At 40.0% G+C, this 15,910-nt stretch overlaps 1 protein-coding gene across 7 annotated transcripts in view; it reads left to right on the top strand.

Moving 5' to 3' along the window:
* The window catches only part of rab27b (RAB27B, member RAS oncogene family), a 58,147-nt gene that overhangs the window by 28,807 nt on the left and 13,430 nt on the right, over positions 1-15,910 (top strand). Inside the window, exon 1 of one of the 7 annotated variants that reach the window (XM_061747394.1) lies at positions 12,933-13,056. The exons of the other annotated variants lie outside the window; for them this stretch is intronic. The gene's annotated coding sequence lies outside the window, so the exon portion shown is untranslated. Of the gene's footprint in view, positions 1-12,932; positions 13,057-15,910 lie in introns of those variants that run through there. 7 annotated transcript variants of the gene reach the window in all.

The raw sequence follows: 15,910 nt of genomic DNA, 5'->3' as shown, positions 1-15,910 counted from the left end.
TTCCATTACTTTTCTTTACCTCATTAGGGTGGCAGGTGTGCTGGAGTCTATTCCAGCTAACTTCGGACGTTCACCCCCAACATGCATGTTTTTCGAATGTGGGAGGAAGGCGTAGCACACTGAGAAAACCCACGGAGGCACGGGCAGAACATGCAAAGATTGCCCAGATTGGAACCTCCCATCTCAGAACTGCTGTGAGACGGATGTGCTAACGACTTGTCCACCGTGCTGCCTTAATAATAATAATAATAATCATCATCATCATCTATAAATGTAACCAGCACTTTGAAATTCAAAGAAAGTCTCAACGTTCATGCATGTTAGGGCAATTGAAGACTAGAATTACCCTTAGCTGTGAATATGAGTGCAAGTAGTTGTTTGTCTATATCTGCCCAGCAATTGGCTGGCGGCTAGTCCAGGGTGTACATCGCCTCCTACCCAAGGTCTGGTCCAGGTCACCCGTGACCCTAATGTGAACAATTGGTATCGAGAATGAATGGCTGGATTGTGGCTTTAGCATTTGGTTTGACAGCATTAGTCATGAGCATTAGTCGGCAACAAGAACACGTTTTAAGTGTGCTGGCATGCTCGGGACTCCTGTTTTTATTTTTTTATTTTTGTGTGCCACTGACATGATATGTGGAGAAGTGGAACAATGAATAGCTAGTATTTGACAATGTAAGTGGGAATAGGCTGACCTGGCATAGCCTCAAGCAGTGTCAGCCTGGATAGCTTCCCGCTACCTGCTGCCTTGCACAAGATAAGTAACATACTATAGAATAGATAATGAGTCGATGTATGTACAATGTCAATTAATCCTAGTGCACACCACAAAAACAATGCATTATTGATTTTGTTGTAGTAACCACCATTTCCCCTATGGAAAAGGGGTACTTTGCCATAATATTTGTTTGGAGAATTTGGAAATACTGTATGTAATATCAGGGGTATCATCCCATCCTCAAATAGGAGGCTGCAACTTGTGATGCTTGTTGGCCAGGATTAACTTGATGAAGCCAAAACACAAAACAACGAGGCAGCAGAACAATGCAGTAGGAAACCGACCGGGACACAGTAGGCCTATTCTTGCTATGTAATTTTTCCCACTAAGCAGAGAGATGATGTTTGGACTCAAATTACTTGTTGGTTGTTGTTGTTGTAGTGGTAGTAAACAAGCTGAAACACATTGTTTCTTTGTCTTTTTTTCCGCTGGATTTGAGCATGTTGTCACTCTAATTTCACCACAACATGTTTGCATTTCCAATGCTTGTGAGAAATGTTTAGTAAGTCATAAAACCATCATTTGAAAAGAAAATGATGCAACATTTACACCGGTACTCCTTCTGCATAAGGTGTACAATGCAAACGTTCTCTTGACCAAGTTTTTTTTAAGGTGAGTGGCAGTCTGGTTTAATGTGAAGCAGCCAGTCATAACAGTCATCATCTGTACAGAAATAAGTGCAATACAAGAATACCTTAAAACAGGTTTAACTGCACAGCAAAACACATCTGAAGCATATTGTGTCATTTGTTAGAATGTTAGAAAAGTGAATAGCTGCAGGATTGGCCGGAGACCTCAGAGTGTTTCTGAGTAATTCCTGTTAGGCAAATGTATCACATTTGCTCTGAACGTCTCACTTTCTGAACTATGAGGTATTTTGTAGATGAATTTATGTGCTTAACAGTGCTAACCCCTAAACCCTCCAATTGAGTCACTGGTCACCTTATGACAAGGGGTGGTTCCATTTTAAGGCCCAAATGAGTATTTTGATTTTGAAGAAAAGTAACCAGCGCACCCATCAGGACAATTAAACCATTGCTTGTATTTTGATTTGTGGAGGCAGCACTTCATCACTAAACTGATGAGTGACACTTGTCAATTAGTGTGTTGCAAGAAGCAGGCACATCGTCAAACACAAATCTATTTGTTTGTGCTTTTTGAACAGAAGGCACGCTGGATGAAGATGTCGACTGCTCTGTTACTGTAGCTTTTCGTGCTATATGCAACTGGTTAGTTGCCATATCATTGTGGGCTCCCTATTGTTAACGTAAGAAGATGAGGTTGCCATAGAGGAGCTCGTTTGAAATATAGAGCCACCTATTTTTAATACTGCCATGGGGAATAAAGTTACCAAAATAGTGCCGTTCCTTTTCAGTGCATGAGGTATGGGATATAATGGCCTCTTTTGTGGTTGCTTTTGAGTCTTACTTAGCTTTGTGGTTGGACAATGGACAACGTATGTATAGAAAAAGCCATTAGGCGCCGCTGTCCTCAGGACTGCGCAACCATGTGTTGCACCTTGTGCCACATCTTTAGGGAATTGTAGTTATTTTCTCTTTTTGTGTCATGGAGACACATAACTCTCTCACTTCCACCTCCCATACACGGAAGAATAATGGTCTTCCAGGCCACATTATTGAGCAGATGAGCCAGTGATTTTGTGAAGAGGGTCAAAGGTCAAATGATTTCCAATTTCCCCATCAGCAGGAATTGGAAGTAAGGAGATGAACTCTTAATTAAGTAAAATGCCAACTTCTAAATGTCCACCAACATGAAAGGATTACGAAAGAAGACGATTACTTCTGTCCACATAAACTCAGCCAGTTTACCGGCCAATGCAAATGTAATTGGCTTCAACAAGACTCAGCATCAGTGCTGACATCTTCAAAAGATCTTTTTTAGCCATTGTTAAAGGTAACTTTGCTGCAAAGAAACAGATGTGCACATAATGAACAATTAGATCTGTGTTTGCACTTGAGCCCACAGGGACTGTCAAAGATTTTTCCTTTTGATTTCATTCATTCATTCATTCATTCATACCGCTTATCCTCACTTGGGGTCACGGCGTGCTGGAGCCTATCCTAGCTATCTATGGGCGAGAGGCAGGGTACACCGCCTGAACTGGTCCCCAGCCAATCACAGGACACATATCTCACATATCTCACATCTACGCAGAATTTAGTCCTCAATTAACCTACCATGCATGTTTTTGGGGATGTGGGAGGAAACCGGAGTACCCGGAGCAAACCCACATGCCAACTCCACACATGCGAGGCTGGATTTGAACCCGGGTCCTGTGAGGAACTGTGAGGCAGATATGATAACCTGTTGTTCACCGTGCCGCCTCCTTTTTAAATTGCTTTACAAATTTATTCTGAAATAATAAGCCACGTAGTGCTCATGAGGGCTGGATGATATTGGAAAAAATTACACAGCGATTCTTTTTTTATTTTTTCAACCTGCGTTATATATTGCAATGTGAAATAATACACGATCAGTGTTGGGAAAGTTCATTTTCTATGAAAACTAGTTCATAGGTTTTTTGTTTTTTTTTCAATATTGTATGAGCTATTGGCGGCACGGTGGCCGACTGGTTAGAGCGTCAGCCTCACAGTTCTGAGGTGCGGGGTTCAATCCCCGTCCCCGCCTGTGTGGAGTTTGCATGTTCTCCCCGTGCCTGCGTGGGTTTTCTCCGGGCACTCCGGTTTCCTCCCACATCCCAAAAACATGCATTAATTGGAGACTCTAAATTGCCCGTAGGCGTGAGTGCGAATGGTTGTTTGTTTCTATGTGTCCTGCGATTGGCTGGCAACCAGTTCAGGGTGTACCCCGCCCCCTGCCCGATGACAGCTGGGATAGGCTCCAGCACGCCCGCGACCCTAGTGAGGAGAAGCGGCTCAGAAAATGGATGGATGGGTATGGGCTATTACCCTCAAAATACTGGCATTTGATTTCCGCATTGTTGCCAGACGTTCAGTCCACAATAGTAGCCAGCTGCAGCTTTCACCCTACAATCTCAAAAAACATGAGGAAAAATGTGTTGCTTGAATGTTTTTTTTTTTTTTTTTTTGTACAAGGAATTAAAACAAAAACAGGACTGTAATCAATAAAAACGCAACACAGTATGACAGCAATGATGGTGAAAGGACGTTGATGACTTTGTATTCCCAGAAGCTCTGGCTGACTATATTAACAAAATATTTTATCTTATCTACTTTTATATTACAAAACAAAATAAATAATAATTTTCCCAGTAATAAATTTTTACAATTATGTATTGTATTACAAAAGAATCAAGGAACATTTACGCAGTGCCCTTGAACTCACCTTGCACACTCACACAGCATTAGATTGTTTTCCCTGTCCTCTTTCATAGTTATCATACAAGCAGATGAGTATAAAACACTCTGGGGTTCTCCGTGTGTTGTTTTGACGTGTGTAATTTATTGTAACATGGGTGCTAGTCTTATTAGCATGTCCAAACAGGTCCCGCTGCTGGTCACTTTTAATATTACAGTTTATTCACTATATACAGTACATATTGACTGATTGAACATTGATAGACATCAATGTTGAAGCACTTTGTTATAGCTTGGCATCAGATGTAGGATGTCTGCTGATATGCTGTTGCGGCAGTATTAAATTAACTGGACAGCAGGTTTGCACAGAGTGAAGGACAGACTGTCCTCCGCCATATTCACAGTTGGGATGAAGTTTTAATGGTTCTGTGTAGTGCATTTTTTTCCTCCACACATACTCTAGCATTGTGTTCCCTCCAAACAACTGAACTTGGGTTTTATCTGTCCGCGCTGTGGAACATCAAGACACTTTTTTGTAAACTTCAAACCTGTAGCATATATATATATATATATATATATATATATATATTTATTTTTTGTTTTGTTTTTTGGGACAGCAGTAGCTTTGTCCTCGTTCAATGTTTTACTTACAGTATCATACATTTTTCAACAGAGATATTATCTGCCAGGGATTTCTGTCTTTAGCTGATGCGCTAGAGTTTTTTTCTTCACCTCAACGAGCATTCTGCGGTGTACTCTCGCAGTCACTCCTAGGGAGAGGAGGAACCGTGCTGAACTTTCTCCATTTATAAACAGTCTTGCTGATGAACATCAATGCTTTTAGAGATACTTTTGAGAACCTTTCCAGCTTCATGCAAATAAACAATTCCTAGTTGTAGGTATTCTGAGGTCTTTTTCCACATTGAGCAATTCTTTTTCAGAAAAGCAAACTCAAAAATGGTGTCGGACATTTATCGGGCAGGGCAGTTTTAACTAACACTTCCAATCTCGTCGTATTGATTGGACTCTAGTTTGGATGAGTCCTGAATGTGATTAGATCTCAGAGAAGTCATTGAGCTTAAGTTTTCACATACCTTTTCCACCCTGCTCTGTGAGTGTTTATATTGTGTGCCCAATAAAAAAATGACAAGATATAGTTGTTTGTCTGGTCCATCTGTTTAAGCATACTGTGTTTGTCTGTTGTTGTGACTTAGATAAAGATCAGATATGACCAATTTAATTCCAAAGGGTTCATAGACTTTACTTGCAACTGTCCAATATGTTGAAAACAGATGTCTAGTTGTCAATCTATGCAGTGCCCTCCAGAGACGTTTTGGTCTAAACCACAGATAAACGTTCTTTGGAGATAAAAAAAAAAAGAAAGAAGAATATTAAAGGCAGCACAGTGATTCGCAAACTGTTACTTGTTCTTAGTAGCAAATGTGTAAAATGTTCAAATCTTAAGTGAATATGAACAGACCTCCATAAGATCAGAATCATCTTTATTTGCCAAGTATGTCCAAAAAACACACAAGGAATTTGTCTCCGGTAGTTGGAGCCGCTCTAGTACGACAACAGACAGTCAATTGACAGAGAACACTTTGGAGACAGAAAGACATTGACAAAAAAAAAATCAGTCACTGAGCAGTAAAGGGTTGCTAGTTATCTGGTAATGCCGGTACAATTGTGCAAAAAGATGTAGAGTCCTCTAGCACTTAGAGCAGTTCGAATGACTAATATTATATCGATATAGATTTAATAAAAGAGCTGTATAAGCAATTGTATGATATTTTTGTGGTTGTAGTTTGCAGTGATGTAGAACTTGGATCGATAGATTGGATTGGTGTTTCAAAAGTCATTCAGTTAAATTACATTTAAAAAAAAATCTTCAATCATCAATTTCTGCCTAATTTAGAGTTTGTCTCGTGTTCGTCTTGGAATACTATCATCCATGCTGACCTTTCACATCCAGCTGTGGTGTTTGTTGGTCCACGTCCTGCTGTGGGATTAAGGAGGGATTGTAGAAGCTCGGTGACACTTGCAAATTTGTCATGGTGCAGTTAATATATGCTACTGTGCTTGTTTGTGCTGTACTGAAGACAAAGACAGTGCGAAGGACTGTGAACTATGCGATTTTTGGATGAACTATTGATATAAGTACAATATTCTTTGGACCAGTAAATAGAGCAATCAAAGGCTGGGTTTGACACCCTTAGTTACTCCCTAATTGGAATCATAAATTTAGTCTCGACATTCAGTCTTTTTAGTCTATAGAATGATTCAAGATCTCAATTTGAAGGTAGATGATCTGATAATGAATATGAAGTCACCTTCAAATGCCTCTACTGTGCTTTGTCCTGTTTTTGCAGAATAGACGGTATCACTACTAAACTTCGCACTTGACCAGATGCCAAAATTGTTTGATTCTTTAAAAAGTGTTTGTCGGCAGAATTTTAAGTATTTGGTTTTTACTCATTTGACCATCTAATTTTAGATATGTTGTGCAACCATAAAAAAAATCTGTGAAAGTACCTGATGCTAGTAATGTTAACGTGTAGCCACTTAGCATTGTAATGGTTAAGATGGTAATATACTGTAAGATGCCACCAGGAAATCACATGAAGCACTAAATTATGCCATTTAACTAGGGTTGGGAATCGAGAACCGATTGGAACCGGGACTAACATTCCAGTTCTCCTGGAATCGTTCAAATTAAACATTGCGGTTGCCAGTTCCGATGCCTAGTCCGCCGCCCCCGAAGAAGAAGCGGCGAAAACCAGCGAAGAAGCGGTGAAAACCAACGAAGAGGAGCGCACACAAAGACGTGCTCATGCCCAACAGGCTGCAGCAGCGAACAAAAGTGTGTCGTGTCTTGGTTAAAATTAATAACCAGTCGCCTCAGTGCAACACTTGGAATAAGATTATATTGTGCAAATGAGACTTTCACGATGTGCCTACACCGTGCGGAGCTTCAGTGAAGTCAACTCTCAGTCAATTGATTGACTGAAACACTAAAATACATCTATGCCAACATTGAGACAGCTAACAAGGTAAACGGTTGGTTGCACTTTTGCACTGATGGTTTTTAGGACTTATTTTAGTCTTCAAACCAACGTAAGAGCAGATGTAAGGGAAAAAAAAAAAAAAAAAAAGCTTAACATTGGGCTAAAACCTCACCGTTGCAACTTTACATCACAATGAATTGGGAAAAAATTCACAAACGATATTTCACAGTATCACAAACGCTAACCTTGTGCCTCATTGGTGGGTAAGGAAAGGAATCAACGCTTTATAGCATTTGGTTTCATCCATGGGAAAAAAAATAAAAATAATTCACTGGTGCCATTTGAAGTTACTTTTTGTGCCAAAATTCAGAGTTCCAGTGTGTACCCTTAAAAATAAAAGACTACAAACTTAAAACAGGAAGTCAAGTTAAAACTTGCACATATAAACCATTTTATGTGATAAAATAGACCCAAATAATGATTCTAACGATGCTATATTTAACTTTTATCTGAAACATTAATTAATAAATGTTAAGTCAATTAGGTTAGTTCCACACACATTGCCTTTTAGTTCATAGGTTTGATATTGATACTGGTTATAATAAAGAACCCTGAGTCAAATGTTTATTTTAGTCTATGCTGCGGGCTGCTAAGAACGTGGATGTTCATAGTTTGGACACCTTTTATTTAAACCATGCAAACTATTTTGACCCAGCCCCCTAAAAGAATCGGAATTGAGAATCTTTTGGAACCGGAATTGAAATAAGGAATCGGGACCAGAATCGCTCAAATTCAAACGTCCACCTGTTACTGTAAAATTGACTTTTTAAATTCTTTTTTTTTCAACCACCCAGATGTACAACATGTATACAGGACATTGAAAATATGTCACAATGTTAGCCTCATGTTGTCCCAATTTCTCCCATTACATGAAAAAGAATTGTTAAATATGAATGTCATTCATTGAGGAAGAATTCAACATTTAATGGGGACAAATTGACTGAAGTAAAAGGAGGGTTAGGAGGAGCTGTCTCTGTGGGACTTCCAAAAGCTTAAAGCTATTTTTGCAGATTCGTAGGGTTTAATGTCCACCTATACCAAAGTTAACTTTCAAAAGTGGTAAGACAAATGACACAACCACGTCAGGCTTTGCCTGTAGCATTGCAACCATCTGCTTAGGCTTACAGAACTTTCCACAATTGCAGAAGCGATGATTAATGATTCTATTGTTGAAAACAGTATGGAGGTGTGAAAAAACCCTTCTGCTCTCAAACGCTACAGATTGGTGAAGCAGAAGGACCCAGCGGGCACTGTCATCATGTGGTTGGTTAAGTGGCTCTGAAATACTCAAAGGTTTCAAATCTGTGAGGCAACCCAGAGGAGGTCTGGACAAAATAATTAAGGGTCAGTCTTCATTCCCTTTAGCAGTTATTGATTATTGACTGTGGAGAGCAGATTGTTGCCTTTAGCAAAGACTTTCACCAGTGTCCTCAGAGCAGGAACAAAACTAAACAGGTGTCTGCTTTGTTTAGAATGATCTCGAGGCTCGAGGACACGTCCGTCTAGGTTTCTCCGACAAATGTCAGCTGTCCTTTTCATGTACAATCGAGCATTAATCACCAATTTGAAAATGTATACACCTGTTGTTATCCAGCAACTGACTTGCCAATGTATCTTATAATGTCATCACACTAAGGTGGAAAATACAGGGAGTTGTTTCCTCCATCCATTGTGCTATTTATGTATCCCATCTGACTTGGGGGCGGAGGCAGATTGAAACTCTGGACTGATCATTTGTTGATCAAAGCGTGACTGTAAATGCAATATCGATTGATAATCTATACACACACCTACACACAGACACGCATGTATGCACAAAGAGTAGGCTACCACACTGCTAAATGCGCACAAATCACAGAAGGCACAGTAAAAGAGAACTCAAGAATTAAACAGCGGTGTAGTCTTACCACTTTTCGGTAGAGTAGAGTAGAATGGAAGTCTTCAATTTCTTAGATATGTTTCAGAAAGCATAAATATCAAACTATGTACAGTTATATGTATTTCCTTTTTAAGCAAGTTCTTACTTGGAGCAGTTGCCATTTGTCCTAATCTATTACATTATCATTGGTTAAACTGTTTTAAACCACACATTCACTGAGGGAATACTGATTGATTGTCTAAGTGCTGATCAATAATTAACAAAGAAAGTCCAAACCCGCAGTACTTTTAAAGTTTTTAAGTTAGACATCTGGGTCATTTTTCAATTGTACTATTCTACAAATTCGGATGCCCCCCAAAAATATATACAGTATATCAGCATATTACTTATATAGTTACATGGGAATTAGTTGAATGGGAGCAACGTTGCATTTTAGCTGAGTGGTACAGCCCAGGTTCATTCTATAAGTCACGTCTCAAACTCAAGATTTCTTATTTCTTTTTTTTTTTTTAAAGTAAATAAAATGCATTTTCTTCATATTCCTTTCTAAATAGATTTCTTCTTCTCATTCGGGCAGAAAGTCTGTACCAAAATTGCATTCTTTCTTCACTTTTTTCCTCTTTTTTTCTCACCAAATCTGTCATAACATAGACACTATTCGCCAAGACTTTTAATTTAAAGTTCAATGTACAAGTAAAATACATATATAATAATAATAATGAAATGCAGACACAATTGTGCATACAGAATAAAATGAGGCGATAATACATTATTATTTTCAGTCATAAAAGCCCTCTGAGCGAAAAATATTACTATGATGTGGCCTGCGATGAAATTGAGTTTGACACCCCTGCAATATGTGAAGAGCGTGAGCAAGAGTAGGAAAATGCCATCTTTCCTGTGCCCAACTTGCTGTAAGTTGTTGGAACTATTACAATTTAATTCCCTCTTGCAACTACATTAGGTTCCTGAAAATGTAGATTCATAAAAATATAATTTTCTGCTGCTAAAGCAAATGTAGGCTACTGTCATTATAAATGAATGGCAAGAAACACATTTCAGTTCAATGATTTTGCTGCTACTTCATGTGATTTTTCAAGTAAGAACAATATTCTTTTACTCAGGAATGACCTTTTCATCACATTTTAAATTTAAAAGATAAAATTGACTCAGCATTTATGTGAAAATGCATGTTTATCCCCTAATTTGCAGACAGTAGATACCTCATGTCTTGAACTAAACAATCATTTTATTGCATGATTTATAATTTTATATTTGCTGTATAAACCTCTGATGATGAGGAGCTGTGCTCATCTACTCCGCCTTACTTGAGCGCAGATCCACTATGTTGCTCCTCTCTTATTCATTCCGACCAAGCAAGGCTGTGTTTGTAAATTTACCCTAATGCCCTAACTCTACTCTCAGAGTGCACGGTCCTGAGTTTAGCAGAGCAGCGCCGCAGGATATTTCTGAAGACGCAAGCTACCGTGCCATTGCAACATGTCTAGTGCCATCCTGAAATCGAAAATTCTAAACCATCCTTCAAATCTGGCGTTTGGAACTACTTTGGTTTTAGTGTTACGTATGTCCTAGATTGGAGAACAACTTCGGGACTGCTTCGAGGAAATTCTGGTCCACCACCGCGTGTCTCAGGAGGGGGATGTGGTATACCGTCAACACTGTGTATAGTGGGGACGGTGCACTGCTGACCTCGACTCAGAACTTTGTGAGTCGGTGGGCCGAATACTTGGAAGAACTCCACAATTCCTCCGACACTTGTTCCCATAAGTAAGCAGAGTCTGGGGACTCTGGGGTGGGTTTTTCTGTCTCTGGGGTTGAGGTCACAGAGGTGGTTAAAAAGCTCCTCGGTGGCAGGGCCCTAGGGGTGGATGAGATCCGCCCTGAGTTCTCTAAAGGCTCTAGATCTGGGCTGTCCTGGTTGACACGCCTCTGCAACATCGCATGGACATTGGGGACAGTGCCTCTGGATTCCCCGGTCCCCCTTTTTAAGAAGGGTTACTGTAGGGTGGGTACCAACTATAGGAGCATCACACTCTTCAGCCTCCCTGGTAAAATCTAGTCAGGGATTCTGGAGAGGAAGGTCCGTCAGGAAGTCGAGTCTCAGATTCAGGAAGAGCAGTGTGGTTTTCGTCCTGGCCATGGAACAGTGCACCAGCTGTACACCCTCAGTAGGGTCCTCGAGGGTGCACGGGAGTTCGCCCAACCAGTCTACATGTGTTTTGTGGATTTGGAGAAGGCCTGTGATCGTGTCCCTCTGGGAGTCCAGTGGAGGGTGCTCCGGGAGTATGGGGTACCGGACGCCCTGATCAGGGCTGTTCGGTCCCCGTATGACTGGGGTCAGAGTTTGGTCCGCATTGCCGGCAGGAAGTCGTATTCGTTTCCATTGAGGGTTGGACTCTGCCAAGGCTTCCTTTCGTCACCGATTCTGTTCATTACCTTTATTGACAGAATTTCTAAGCGCAGCCGGGGTGTTGAGGGGCTCTGGTTTAGTGACATCAGTATCACATCGCATTATGTGGTTCTGATGGCTTCATCAAGCCGTATTCTCCAACTCTCGCTGGAACGGTTCGCAGCTGAGAGTGTAGCGGCTAGGATGAAAATTAGCTCCTCTAAATCTGAGGCCATGGTCCTCTGTCGGAAAAGGGTGGAGTGACCTCTCTGGGTCAGGGAGGAGATACTGCCCCAAGTGGAGGAGTTCAAGTATCTCTGGGTCTTTTAATGTTTATTTTAAAAAAAATAATAATAATAAAAAAAAAAAAAAAAAAAGCCTTTTATGCACAATATGAATTCAAGAAATAAAAATTGTTGGTTATGTAAAAAAGGAAACCAATTCGTGACTAAGTGAAAGGTCTTATTTTCTCTATTCAAAATTGCTCTTTAACCAAACAAAAATATAGTTAATCCATATAATCGATTCTTTGATAGAATTTTCAGTACGATACTTGAGTACTTAAGTATTTGTTAGCTGCAGCCCTACATTCATCCATCCATCCATTATCAACACTGCTTATCCTGGTTAAGGTTGCGGGGCGCTGGAGCCTATCCCAGCTGCCTTCGGGCGAAAGGCGGACCACACCCTGAACTGGTCGTCAGTCAGTCGCAGGGCACATATAGACACCGACAACCATTCGCAGTCACATTCACGCGTTCACTGAGTGGGAACTGAACCCACGCTGCCCGCACCAAAGTCAGGCGAATGTACCACTACACCGTCAGTGACTCCACCCTACATTCAACTCCCCCATAATATTGTCATATTTCTGTTTAATAAAATCCTTGCTTTGGGTTGCTGTTCGATTAAGCTGCAAAATATTGCTCCTCAAAATTTGAAAGTTGCTCCTCAAATGAAGAAATGAAAAGAAAAATATATATTTTGTGTGTGTGTGTGTGTGTCTGTTGCTGAAGGGCTTCAGCGACTCAATATCCTCTAAAAGTACAAGTCCTGTCTTGGTGCTGGCCAATCACAGAACAGTAGAGTGGGTTATTGATCCATAAATAAAATGGACACAAGACTTTTTTCCGGACTCGATATATTTTCATTGTTGTGGTAACACCCGGCACACCGCTCACGACTCAGCGAGCAGCTGTCGGAACGGCTTTGGCTCCGTAGATGCAAAAAAACTAGGACATTTTAGGGAAAGTTATCTATTTATTACGTTCGCTAGCCCGCGAGCTAACTAGCTAGTGTGCTACGGAGTGAAACGGCTCCCTCTGGCTCGCTCAATTGTTGTGACATCGTTTAAAACAGAGGCCACTAACTCTTGGTCCGCATCCAGACCCAGAAGCAGTCCCAAACGGACCTACAACATAGCCAAAAAAGAGAGGTTATAATTCAAGACATACGGGGTGTTTCTATTTTAAGCAGCGCAACATATTTCAGGCTTAACGGTAGATGGAGAAAGATCAGAAAATGACAACATTTTGGAACAAATGGCGCTTATAATGGAACGGGCAGAGTATTTTTTTCTTATTACTGCTTCGTGGGAAGTTCCCATTGGGACAAGTACAACGGTATGTCGCAAGTGTCACACAATGCTTAACTACGTCGGTGGAAATATAACAAACATGGCATCACATTTACGCCGACATCACCCCCAATATAGAAAATAACTGCCAGACAAAAACGCGTCCTACAAACTTTATCCAACTTGTTTGGACCGCATCAGTCAAAGAGGGCAAAGGAAATTGACCCTGCTATTGCTACTTTTATTGCAGTCGACATGTGACCCTTTTCTAACTTGTGGACAACGCTGGGTTTCATGGGTGGACACTTGAATAAGAACGTTATAAGAACTTTGCGAACCTCCTTGCTCTGACTTCAGACGGCTGGATGTCGAGAGCTACGCAGAGTTACTTGACTTAATTACGGCACTATATTACTGCGGAATGCAAGATGTAAAGCAACATTCCTCCGACACGCCTCAGTGACAGTCACACTACTGATGATTTAACCAAAGGTCTGACAGACTCATTGGAAAATTGGAAGTTAGTGCGACCAAATATACAGGTAAAGCTCAATAAATAAGGATACGGTAGAAAAGTCTCTTTATTTCAGTACTCAAACGTTATATAGACTCATTTAGACTCAGACTTGGGAAAATACTTGTCAATGTGCAAATTCCTGCCTAAATTTCAACATTAAAAATCATTTTCATTGTTTCTTGATTGATTATGTAATATTCTAGTTTCGAGAGAGAGCGAATTTGGGGCTTTCGTTTGCTGTAATATAATCATCAAAATTGTACTGTACATGTATATGGAAAAAAAGCATGAAATATTTCACTCTGTCACCGAACTAAATTAAGCTTTTGACACTATTCTAATTTGTTGATGTACCTGTGACTACTGACAATGCCAGGAATATAGCAAATGCTGTCACAGCTGCTGGGCTAGTTATGGCATTACTGTAAGCTTTATTTATAAAAGGTATTTATTTGTAAAATATACTTTGTTGCTAATAACGCACCACAGAAGATAGGTTTTTCTTAAAATTCATATTCTTTTTACATGTTGGTAATTTAAATTAAAATAATTTTTTTAAGGCAAGAAAATTTCCCCTTTTGTATTGGAAAAAATATCAAACCGTGACACTTGGAACCAAACTGTGAATTTTGTGTATCGTTGCACCCCTATTCTTTAGTTATGTTTCTGACAGCTTCATGTGAGGTTCTTTCGACAAATTCCAGCTTTGTATGATTTGTCCATAGAGCAGTGATTCTCAACCAATGTGCCGTGTGCGCTCTTTAGGTGATGCACTGTATTTACCAAAATTATGAAATTTTATGTAATTGCTCAAAAAAATACTTATTTACAAGGAATGTATCTTTTTTTCAGCTATTTATGCCAGTGAGGAATCGTGACAGACATAACAAATACATGCCATTCTATTAGATGGCAGGAAGTACATACAGTAATTAAGGTATCCACTTTTTGTGACATTTTTGTTTGTTGGCGTGCCGTGAGATTTTTCCATTGTAAAATATGTGCCTTGACTCTATAAAGGTTGGAAATCACTGCCATAGAGCTACACACTGTCTGTGCATTTACTGCGCTGGTTGTTTCCCATCTCCCCTGTTGTGTTTGATTCTTCATGCATTTTTAATATCTCTGTGGTGCTTTATGGTTTTGTTCTTCCTTGTTATTGAGAGAGAAGATTTAGCATGCTCTTGGGTCTACTTTTTCGACTACGAGCTCGACGTGATTAATCGATGCAGCAATATTTCTGATCGTCGGTAAATATTGTATTTCTGTTATGAAGGAGCTGCTGTATAGGGTACATCTTGGGGTACCTATTTGCATAAGGTTGTAAATGGTATGTATTGTCACCTAAATTAGATTAAACTCTTCATCCTGATCATTCCGTGCTGCTTTGCATTACAGTATTGCTTGATCTCCACCAAGACATGACAACCTATCAGCAGGTTTGACTGCCCACATTTAACACGTACCCCCCACCCCAGCCCCACCCCCCACATTGGCTTCTTCCATTTCAGGACTGACAGATTTTTAGACATAATACATGAGACAGCCAACATTACATTGACGCTCGGTTTTCTACGTACAGTGCCGTGAAAAAGTATTTGCCGCTCCTTCTCACAATCGTATTTTTGTTTTGCATAGATTCCCTACTTTGTTTAAAAGAATCAAGCAAATGTAAGTATCAGGCAAGGATAACCCAAATAAAGATACAATGCCGTAGTTCTTTAAATGTTGTCTTGCGGTCCTTTGTGACCTCCTGGATGACTCTTAGTTGTGCTCTTGGGCACTTGGGATATTTTTTTTGTTGGCCGGCCACTCCGGGAAGGTTCACCAGTGTTCCGTGTTTTTTAATGGCTCTCACCGTGGTTGCCTGGAGTCCTTAAAGCTTTAGAAATGACTTTGTAACGCTTTGCAAACTGATAGACGTCAATGACTTTCTTTCTCATCTGTTCTTGAATTTCTTTGGATCGTGGCATTTAGTTGCAGCTTTTTAAGATCTTTTGGCCAACTTCATTTTGTCATACAGGTTCTATTTAAGTGATTTCTTCATTGAAAATTTTTGGAGGTAATCATTTCTTGGATGCGATCAGTGAAAATAAACTCTGCTTCCCAAAAAATGTGATTAGCCACAGTTAAGTTATGATTTAATATATGGGGGATTTCTTTTTCACACAGGGCCAGGTAACTTTGAATAGTTTCCCCCCCCGCCCACCACCCCCAAATAATTAAAAGCATTTATTGATTTTTTTTTGGTTATCTTTGTCTGATATTTAAACTTGTTTGATGAGCTTATACATTAAAGTGGGAAAACTATGCAAAAAATATAGGAATTAGAGATGGGGAAAAAATACTTTCGCACGGCACTGTATTATCATTCTTATTGCCT

Source organism: Phyllopteryx taeniolatus, chromosome 15 (assembly GCF_024500385.1).
Source record: "Phyllopteryx taeniolatus isolate TA_2022b chromosome 15, UOR_Ptae_1.2, whole genome shotgun sequence".
NCBI classification, from domain to species: Eukaryota; Metazoa; Chordata; class Actinopteri; order Syngnathiformes; family Syngnathidae; genus Phyllopteryx; species Phyllopteryx taeniolatus.
The sequence above is the reverse complement of the archived record's forward strand: the minus strand, read 5'-3'. Positions and strand labels throughout refer to the sequence as shown.